This window comes from Miscanthus floridulus, chromosome 11 (genome assembly GCF_019320115.1).
Source record: "Miscanthus floridulus cultivar M001 chromosome 11, ASM1932011v1, whole genome shotgun sequence".
Taxonomy (NCBI): domain Eukaryota; kingdom Viridiplantae; phylum Streptophyta; class Magnoliopsida; order Poales; family Poaceae; genus Miscanthus; species Miscanthus floridulus.
In genome coordinates this window covers 67,768,651-67,779,968 of record NC_089590.1, presented here as the reverse complement: position 1 = coordinate 67,779,968, position 11,318 = coordinate 67,768,651, and the positions used below count along the sequence as shown (strand labels likewise).

The window sequence follows — 11,318 nt, the reverse complement described above, 5'->3', positions numbered from 1 at the left end:
ATACTTTCCATTTAATGCTCTGGGAAACACAACCCCTTCGAGGGTTTCTAGAATATATGCGTTACCAGGAATAGACTGATTTATCCGATATGGACCTTCCCAATTAGGAGACCACTTTCCAAATTTTGAACTTTTAGTCCCAATCGATAAAATCAATTTCCAGACTAGATCTCCATCGGCAAACTCCTTTACCTTCACCTTCTTGTCATACCATCTGGCTACTCTTTTCTTATTTTCTTCGATGCTAACTAAAGCCCTTAACCGATGACTCGCCACATCTTCCAACTCATCCTTCATAAGAGTATCATAATCATCGGCTGTCAGCTGATTTTGAAAACGTATTCGCCTAGAGCCAATTTTAATTTCCCAAGGCAATACTGCATCGTGTCCGTATACTAACTGATAAGGCGTTACTTTGGTTGCACCATGATATGACATCCGATATGACCACAAGGCTTCATTTAATACTGTATGCCACCTCCTAGGATTTTCTTCAATTTTGCGCTTAATGAGTTTGATGATCCCTTTGTTAGAAGCCTCAGCTTGACCATTAGCTTGAGCATAATATGGAGAAGAATTTAAAACTTTAATTCCCATACCTACAGCAAACTCATCAAATTCTCCCGATGTAAACATAGTACCCTGATCGGTAGTGATAGTCTGAGGAATACCAAATCGGTAAACAATATGCTCCTTCACAAAATCGATCATATTAGCCGATGTTACCTTTTTTAAAGGAATTGCCTCAACCCATTTTGTGAAATAATCGGTAGCAACCAGAATAAATTTATGTCCTTTGCTCGATGGCGGATAAATCTGACCGATGAGATCGATAGCCCATCCCTGGAACGGCCAAGGCTTGATTATAGGGTTCATAGCCAATGCAGGCGCTCTTTGAATATTACCAAACTTTTAACACCCCTGACACCCTTTAAAATATTTAAAACAATCTTTAAGAATAGTCGGCCAATAGTATCCATTTCTTCTGATCATCCACTTCATCTTGAAAGCCGATTGATGCGCCCCACACACTCCTTCATGAATTTCACCCATCAAGCTTTTTGATTCATCACTGCTAACACATCTAAGTAAAACTCCATCTATAGTTCGATAATATAATTCATCATCGAGGAGCACATACTTGGTAGCTTGGAACCTTACACGTCTTTCAACCTTTTTATATGGATCCTTTAAATAATCGACAATCTCCCTCCTCCAGTCATCGGTATTAACTGCCAATGTTAGCACTTCCTGAATAGGCTGATACCCTGAAGCATGCTGAGCTAGTCGATTAGCCTCCTCATTATGCAGTCGAGAAATGTGTTCAAGACGAAAATCTCTAAACCCTTTCAACAATTGCAAACATTTTTCATAATACGAAATTAAAACTTCACTTCGGCATTCATAAATCCCAGCCAATTGATTTATAACTAGCATAGAATCACTAAAGATTTCAACAGCATCGGCACGTATCTCTTTCAGCAATTCTAACCCTTTTATTAAGGCTTGGTATTCAGCCTGATTGTTTGTCGATGTAGCAACAATCGGCGATGAAAACTCATACTTCCTTCCTTGAGGTGAAATCAACACAATGCCGATACCTGCTCCTTCACCACATGTGGACCCATCGAAGAAAAGTGTCCAAGGAGCAACCTCCAGAGAATCCACTGCATTACAATGCTGAGTGACAAAATCAGCCATAACCTGCCCCTTAACTGCCTTAGTCGATTCGTAACGTAGGTCAAATTCTGATAATGCTAAAATCCATTTGCTGATTCTACCACTTAATATCGGCATCGACAGCATATACTTGACTACGTCGTCTTTGCATATGACCATACATTCGGCAGATAACAAATAATGTCTTAATTTGACACAAGAAAAGTATAAGCACAGACATAATTTTTCGATGGCCGAATATCTTGTTTCAGCATCCACTAATCTTCTGCTCAAATAATAAATAACACGTTCTTTCCCTTCAAATTCTTGAATAAGAGCTGAACCGATAACGGTATCATCAGTTGACAAATACAACCTAAAAGGTTTCCCGTGTTGAGGTGAAACTAGCACCGGAGGATTTGTTAAATATTTCTTAATTTCATCTAGGGCTAACTGCTGCTCAGCTCCCCATACAAATTCCTAATCGGCTTTCAATTTAAGTAATGGACTGAAAGCCTTGATCTTACCCGACAGATTAGATATGAATCTTCTGATAAAATTAATCTTACCAATCAAAGATTGCAATTCAGTTTTATTGGCAGGAGCAACCACCTTGTTAATTGCATCAATAGACTTCCTACTGATTTTGATGCCCCGCTGATGCACCATAAAACCCAAGAACTGACCTGCCGATACACCAAACGCATATTTACTAGGATTCATCTTCAATCCATGCTTTCTTGTACACTCCAATATCTTTCATAGATCGGCTAGATGTTTTGTGATATCTCCAGACTTAATCACTACATCATGACTATCCACTCAAACAGCCCTACATGACCTGGACATCTAAAAGCAGTCTTGGGAATATCTTCTTCAGCCATGAATATTTGATTATAATCTGCATTACCATCCATGAAGCTGATAATTTGATATCCAGCTGCAGCATCAATCAACAAATCAGCAATCGGCATTGGATAGCCATCCATCGGTGTGGCTTTGTTGAGATTCCTGAAATCAATACAAACACGAAGTTTTCCATTTTTCTTATAAACAGGAACCACATTAGAGATCCACTCTGCATATCGACACTGCCGAATAAACTTTGCCTCAATTAATTTAGTTATTTCGGCCTTAATGTCAGGAAGTATATTAGGGTTGCATCGGCACGCTAGCTGCTGATGTGGCCGAAATCCAGATTTGATAGGTAACCGATGTTCAACTATCGATTGGTCTAATCCAGGTATCTCAGTATAATCCCAAGCAAAACAATCTTTATATTCTTTTAACAAATCAGTCATTTGCTGCTTACACTTGGAATCTAACTTAGCGCTAATAAAAGTAGGTCTTGGCCTATCGCCATCACCAATATCTACTTCTACTAAATCATCTGCCGATGTGAATCCTTGACCTAATTTTCCATCATCGGCAAACCTATCCATTAAAATTCTTCTTCAGAACCGACTGCTTGGATCGGTGGAATTTCATAGTCAGCAACTCTAAGGAACTCTTTTTCCCAAACTTCTCCTGATATGCATTTAGTTCGCTCATAAGTATCTGATTCTGCCGATGCGATGATATAAGAAGAATCACCAGGAACAACTTCAATCTTATCCCCAATCCACTGTACGAGGCATTGATGCATTGTAGAAGGAACACAACAATTAGCATGAATCCAATCCCTCCCTAGAAGCAGATTATATGCACCCTTGCCATTAATAACAAAGAACATCATCGGCAAGGTTTTGCTGCCGATGGTCAATTCAACGCATACTGCCCCTTTAGCCGGTGACACATTGCCTTTAAAATCCTTCAGCATCATATCGGTTTTGGTCAAGTCTTGATCTCCCTTACCAAGTTTCCGATACATCACATAAGGCATAATATTAATCGCAGCCCCTCCATCGATAAGTATCTTAGATACAGGCTACCCATCAACTCTGCCTTTCACAAACAAAGCCTTAAGATGTTGTCTCTCGTCATCGGTAGGTTTCTCAAAAACAGCCATCATTGGATCTAGTGTTAACTGAGCTACTTGGTCAGAGAGAACAACTTCCTCCTCACTATCAGATAGTGCCAGAAATTCCATCAGCAACATGAATACCATATTAACATCTGCCGATGGACCCTTATTCTTGTGTCTTACCTGCCACTGCTGATGACCGGACCTCTCATTGGAGAAATTTTCCTCTCGGTATAAATCTTCCTGATGCTCACGTTGCATCCTCCTCCTCTGTGTCTTTGTTAGACCCTCCAGGCACCATCGAGGAATCTTGGTTTTCCACACCGGCTGATAACAGGTCTTAGTTGATTCCACATGGCGTATATTAGGGTCCCTGTAGAATATTTCTTCATCGGGAACTCTTGCGTTTGCCATCTCCTCAAGCTCCTCTTGATTCCTTAGAAAATATCCAGCGCGTTTACCAAGCCTCTCATGTACACTAAGTCTGCCCCCAACCGATCATGCACTGATGCTCTGCCTTTGATCGGCTCATTAATAACTAAACCTTGACTGCCAGGTTGAAACCTCCTTTCTGATCGATTGACTCCATAATAACCATTGCACTCAGGGCAATTTTCAATAGTTGGCAATTTAATACCTTCTTCCCAGCAATGGATGAAAAATGGGCACCTCCAATGATCTTTATGCCGATACCATTCTTCCTGACGTCTCTCTTCTTGCTGTTGTCGATATCGGTTATTTCGCTGACGCCAACTCTCCTGCTGCCTTCGATGAGTAATCACAATGCCAGGTCGAGAAGGATTTTTGGAACTACTGCTTTCTCCCAGCAAACCCTTACTTTTTGCATCATCGGTAGTTATCCGATGTTGGGGATCTACTGATGCGTTTTTCTCAGCAGCCTCTGACATCAACACCTTGGTCTTCCCTTTGGCCTCCAACATATTTGCTGGAAAAGGGTGTTGATCAATTTTCATCGGCTTCTGGGCCTTGGAAGTACCAAACTTAATTCTCCCAAATTCAATAGCCGATTGTAACTGTTGCCTGAACACCTTGCACTCATTTGTACTGTGTGAAGTTGCATTGTGCCATTTGCAGTACAAGATTTTCTTCAACTCTTCTGCCGATGGGATCACATGATTAGGTGACAGCTTAATCTGGCCCTTTTGAAGCAGAAGATCAAATATCTTGTCGACCTTGGTGATATCAAAGGTAAACTTTTTTGGCTCTTTTTGACCAAAGGGACAAGATATCGGCTTTTTATTCTTAACCCACTCAGCTAAACCGATAACTGGTTCTTCATCAGAATCAGAATCTCCTACTTCTTCAACAAATGATACTTTTTTACTCCAATTCTTTTTAGGTTCAAAAACCCTAGTATCTTGATCAGAGATCCTTTGCACGAGATGACTGAGGCTTTCAAACTCCTGAGAAGCATATCTGTCTTTGAGATGTGGCAATAACCCTTGGAAAGCCAAATCGGCAAGCTGTCGATCATCCAGCACCAGACTATAGCACTTATTCTTTATATCTCGTAGCCTTTGCACAAAGCTTTCTACCGATTCATCATTACGCTGTCTCAATTTTACTAAATTGGTAAGCTTCTTTTCATGGATCCTAGCAAAGAAATACTTATGAAATTGTTTTTCTAGATCGACCCAAGTAATAATAGAATTTGGTGGTAATAAAATGAACCATGTAAATGCCGATCCAGACAAAGATGATGAAAATAGTCGAACTCTCAATTCATCTCTGCTGGCTGCCTCTCCACATTGAATAATGAAGCGATTGACGTGTTCCATTGTTGATGTATCATCTTGCCTAGAGAATTTAGTGAAATCTGGCACCTTGTACCGATTTGGAAGAGGAATTAAATCATATGCAGGAGGGTATGGAGTCCAATAAGAATAAGTATTGACCTTGGGCTTTATCCTAAACTGATCCTTCATAATTTCTGCTATCTTATCAGCCCAAAAAGCATCAGCCTCCTGCTGACGAACTGGTTGAATTTCTACGGGAGGTGCCTGCTGATATCCCTCCACATATCTTTGTGGCCCACGATCTCCAGCAATCGGCATATTTGCCGTTACTTGTGGTCCATTAACCTGTTGGAAAGGATTCATTGGCTGAGCTGCCGATGCTTGATTCTGGAAACCAGTTTGCATATGACCTTGTTGAATCCCTACAACCTGCTGATTTTGCTGAACTGTATGTTGAATAGGTAACTGTCCTGACCAACCATTATTAGAACTCATCGATACAAAACTTACCGATGGCTGGTAATTTGCTGACATTGTTGGATAATTATAACCAGCTTGAGGCATAAACTGAACCCTAGTTTGACTCATAGCAGGGGCTTTCTGCTGTATCGGCAGTAAGCTTGCCGATGGACTTGAATTGGGTGTTTAAACCAAAGGCATCTGGAAACCTCCTGGAGTTGGTTGCACAGTAGTTGCTATGGCATATTGAGGCACTTGAGCCATCGGCGAAACAGCCGATGGTATAGGAGCTTTTCCTACTGCATCAAACACTTGAGGCAACCCAGGATTGAAAGCAGATGACTCCGGAGGCATACCATATCCCCACCAATTAGCAAAAATCTGGCTATTCTGAGACACAGGGCCTGACATAGCTGATGCCGATAGATCTGTATTAAGCTGAATTCGTCCTGGTAGTACCGGATCTGATCGTATCGGTGTAGATTGAATATTAGGTAAGCCTGCCGATACTAAAAGGGAAGTAACTTCTGTACCCACAACGGCTGAGGGAGCCAATGGAGTATTGACAGATGCCGGCTCTAGTTGGTGATAGGCAGGCCCAACGTAATGCGGTGCCGCTTGTCCTTCTTTGAGAGTTCGAACCACAGCATTATGAACAGTATTGGACAACACATTGGAATGATTAATCAAAGCATGATTTACTGCAGAATTAACCATCTCTTGAAGTTTACCAGGATTGGAGTCAAAGGTAACCTGCCAAGGCAACGACAAATCTTGCTTCTGGATGACTTGTCCACTCTTGTTCAGGCTAAACGATTTCAGACAAAGCTGCTTGTATTCTTCTACAGCCTTTCCATAGCTTGCCTCTGCTCTTCCTTAAGATCTTCTTCTGATACCGCGATAATGTTCTCTGAATTAATCTCGGAATTGAACATATTGATCGGATTGATTGGTCCCACCGAGCGTGCCAAAAGATGTGTTGATGCAAAAGTGAACCTACAAACACAAAGGGCTAATACCCGAATCGATATCCAAAGCGTGCCAGTCGATTTGACCTGTTAATCGACAAGGATGAAGATACGAGCACTTTGGTCCTGACAACAGCGATACGCCCGAAAGTCACGGCCAAGAGGTACTCACGCGGAACTTGAGAATCGCCAAAGGTTGCACTGAAGCTATGCAACTCGCCGAATCAATGGGAACTCGTAAAAAGGAAAAATATGCAAATTGACGAAGTCGCCGAAAAGTAAGTAGATGCAAAATAGGAGTAAGAAATTGGTTTTGATATTGATTGATATATATTTTTACATTGCCCCTCACTCTATATTTATACCCTGATCTAAAGAGACATAACCAAACACAACTAGGACACCAAGCCCATATCTAAGGAAACACGTGACTCTTACACGAATCATACTCTAACAAATATAGAAAAGGAAATCAACTCCTATCTATTTCCCTGTCCGCCTCAATTACGATGGAAATCTCACCGTCCTCCTTTCCATCGGCATACTCCCTGTCTCATCGGCAGTAGTCTTCAAGCCTTCCTTCATCGGCATCGACAATAACATTTCCAACCTTATCGGCAACACCCGAGTCTAAATCGACCTTTCCATCGATCACCACCATTCATCGGCAACCATCTTTACAAGCTGATTTTCATCGGCTGTTAGCGTACACAGTAACTTTCCTCTGCCGATTAGCCCACTCTGATCATTTTGACACGTGCAAAAAACGTTGTCAACAACATGTGAGCTTGTACTTCCGTTCCATTATCAGCAAGAAGTGTGCATGCGGCAAGCCCCTCTTCTAGAACTCCACTACATATACATAGGCCTTCACCTTCCCAAGTATGTCTTTCTCCATCAACATTTTCCTCATCGCCTCTAACTTTGCTCTGAAGACCCGTGTGATGAGATCTGGGCGGTCTTGTGGTGTCTGGCCTGGATAAAGTTCATTCTTGATCTCATCCCAGTTAGGGTTGCACGTCATTGTGAGGAAGATATCAGGTTTACCATACTTTCGCACCAGAGCCATTGCATCCATGTATTGACGCCTCATATCACGGGGTCCTCCGATGAATGATGAACACAGGACAGTACGCCTTTCAACATTCTCAGCAGATCCTTCACCTGAATGCATGCTGTCCACCAGGCCTTGGTATAGGTCAGTCCTCAAAGTATCCTGATTGTTCCTCATGTAGTCTAAACATGAGCTCTCAATCTTGATGTAGGTGTCGACGATGAACTACTGGAAAAGACGTTGTCCATAGAGTATTGGATTAAATATCCCTGGTCGCATCTAGAACTTGTAGCAGTAGTAGTCGTGCATAGAGACACATGTATTCGAAATAGGTTCTACAGGGAGACATTGTTCGAATTAGTATCATACATTAACAGAAAAGAGTTTATATTGCATTATTGAAAAGAGTTCAAGTTACCTCCATCATCATCGTCACCATTCTCAGCACGCTTTTTGTGGATTGCTCAAGCTCGATCAACTTGAGCCATAGTCACACCCACTTTTGGAATGCAGTTGTGCCACCTGAGCTCACCCATTAGAAAGAACACCGGGTATGACAGTGGGTCATAGCATGCATTATATGAGCGGATGCCATGTATAGACTGATCCTTCCCTTGCAGGAGAACACTATGCTCAAATTGGCCGTGACGCTCACTCCCCTCAACCCAGACGGTGGCCACCTCTAATGTCAATGGCACGTTATATGTTCTCTGGTCAAGCCGCTGGTCAAGGTTCAACTCGACCGTGTAATCCTCGAGGTTTTCAACGTGTCCCATACTCCTTAGTTGCTGAGAGTAGGGATTCCCATTAAAGATACTAACCAATTGCTCTATAACTTCTCTATCTTTTTGGGTGCATTGCTCACGACACTTGCTCATCTGATGCTCGAGGGATGGATCATCGTCATAAAAATAAAGCTCGAGGTGTCGCTTTTTGACACCATCCTCTTTACCAAATGATCGTATATTATGGTAAATCTGGCCATGGGCATGGAATGTGTAGACACCACAATTTGCATGTTAGTGGTCACACGATCTAGGTGGCAGTACAGAGAAGTGAAAGAGAAGTGGCCATTGAAATATCTGATGTTTGCACGAAAGTGCCTAGCATCAGTGTCCGAGCTTGACCACAACCTCATGAGCTCTGGTGGTGTCTCAGGAGTTGAAAGATGAATCTTTTCACCCCAACAACAGAATCCAGATGGTTCACCCTCTAATTTCTTTGCGTTGTAGTGCTCGTAGTTTGGCATCGATGGTAGCATGTGTGACTCTAACGGGACATTAGCGTAAACTCTATCGTATGGATCCAGGACATTAGGCTCACTGTTCTCTTCCTCATCCATGTCGAGAATGTGCTCAAGTCGGTCCCTCCTCGTCGTCTTTTGACAAAATGTTGATGTGTTACGCGTTGAAAGAATGTTTTGACTATTACATGATGTACCTTGTCCGGCGAAAAAGTACGCCTCATCCTCTTCCTCGTCCTCCTCAAATATGACATCCTCATCATAGTCTGTGCAACACGGCCACATATATGATGAGAGAAACATAATGGCATACAAAAAAGGATAAATTTAATAAAGAAAATATCATCCTCGACCTAGAGTCTGGCGTATGAGCTTGTGCACCGTTTGGAGGCATTGAAGAGGTACCGTCAACTACAGACGGTTGTGTCTGTGTACCTGTGCAATTATTAGGTGGTGGAACTGGAGTTTCCTGGGTGACACCACCTGTAGTAACAAAAGGTATGAGTTTTTAGAATAGAAGAGCAAAGGTGAAAGTACAGACAATATATATTGATCAAGGCTAATTACCGTTGTAAACCACACTCGGTTGAGTTGGGTCGTTCGAATCATTGCACTTTCTATCCGCACACCCTCTAGCACTTCTTCCAATGTTTGCTTCAAAAGCCCGATTGTGATGGGATAGAAGAGCATTTCTCTCTCCAGTGATCACTCGTTGCCTATGTATGGTCTGTGTCGCAACTACTTCAGGGGTCTGGACTTCTAGATTTTGAGCTACAGTCGACGTGACATTAACAGGCGTGCCCCTCAATTCACGTATTTCCATCTCGTGTGAAGACGCTTCATGCGATTGAGGTGAAGAAGGGAAAATAAACTGAGGGTTAAAATGAGGGCTCTCCATGGCTATTGAGTCTGGATGCAAATTGTTTGCTCGGTGTTCTATCACCATCCTATTATATTTTTTCTTGCTCTATTTTCGTTTTAACTCCTCTTGTGGAGTCATTTGTAGTTTTTTGTAGCATTTTTCTATGCATACAAGTCACGCCGTCTCTTATTTAAAAGCACCTTTTGTTCAGAAGACATTGCAGCCCTTCATGCTCTATCTAGCTCACGCTTACGCTCTTTTAGACACGTGACAATATTGTCGATGGAACTGGATGCATTTACAACACCTATATATAATAGAAAAGTACGGTCTCAAATAAAATACAGAAGGGCACATATTGTAAGAATATTAATTTATTATTACAGTATCATGAACCACAATTGGGTTGCCCACTATACTTTTTCTTCTCAAATAGATAACATTAATGAAAAAAACAATGTACCTAGGTTTAGATCAGATGATGCATCAGTCATGTCAATCATGCCACTTTGATCTATACATTTATCAGAGTATTCATCTACATATATATAATAACATGATATTAACCTTGGCCTCGGCATCATACAATCACAAGAAAAAATAATTAGTATTTAGGAAAAAACCAAAATGATACATGTGTTATCTTTATCAATCTTCATGGGATTGTATAAGTTGTTTCGATGTAGCCGGTCACTATCTTCATAGACATCAGTGCTTTCCGTGGTCTAATCAACTCCAACTGGTACCACATGGCATTCACTATATATTAAATAAACTAAAAATGGCAACACTGAATTCAGAAAAGCAAAATCAGATTTACCTGCTTTTTCTGATGATATTGTTCACGATGCTTTCTATTTTTTCATTTCTTTCTTCCTGAGTCATTGCCACCAATCGTGCCTTTTCCCTTTCCCTTTTTAGTTTGATGGCATCCGTATTTTTCTTTGTCTGATGATACTTTTCCTTAAGTTTTTTATTTTTTTATCCCTTTCTTCTTGAGTCATTGATGCATGTCGTACTTTTTCTCTTTCTCTTTTACGCTGCGCACGTTCATCTATTTGCGCTTGTGAATTTGATGTTGTATGGTCACCTGTTTGAAAATAAGTTGATAAATATTTGCTTAATTACCATAAATAATACAAGTGAATGCATCTATGGACATGAGTATAAACAATTACCTCCATTGATGATGTTTGTCAAGTCTTCAAATGGTGCACGACCTTCATTATTTTGCATATGTTCCATTGTGATTTCACTGAACACAAAATTAATCAATAAATTCGTATTATCAAACTTGTCCATGAGAGAGTTGATAAAAAGTTCCATTGACGCTAGAAAGAGTGAAATACTCCA

The 11,318-nt window shown here is 41.1% G+C and overlaps 1 pseudogene; it reads right to left on the bottom strand.

Annotated features, from left to right (window-relative positions):
- Positions 1-7,606: 7,606 nt before the first annotated feature.
- On the bottom strand, positions 7,607-10,601 carry LOC136491348 (uncharacterized; annotated as a pseudogene).
- Positions 10,602-11,318: the final 717 nt, after the last annotated feature.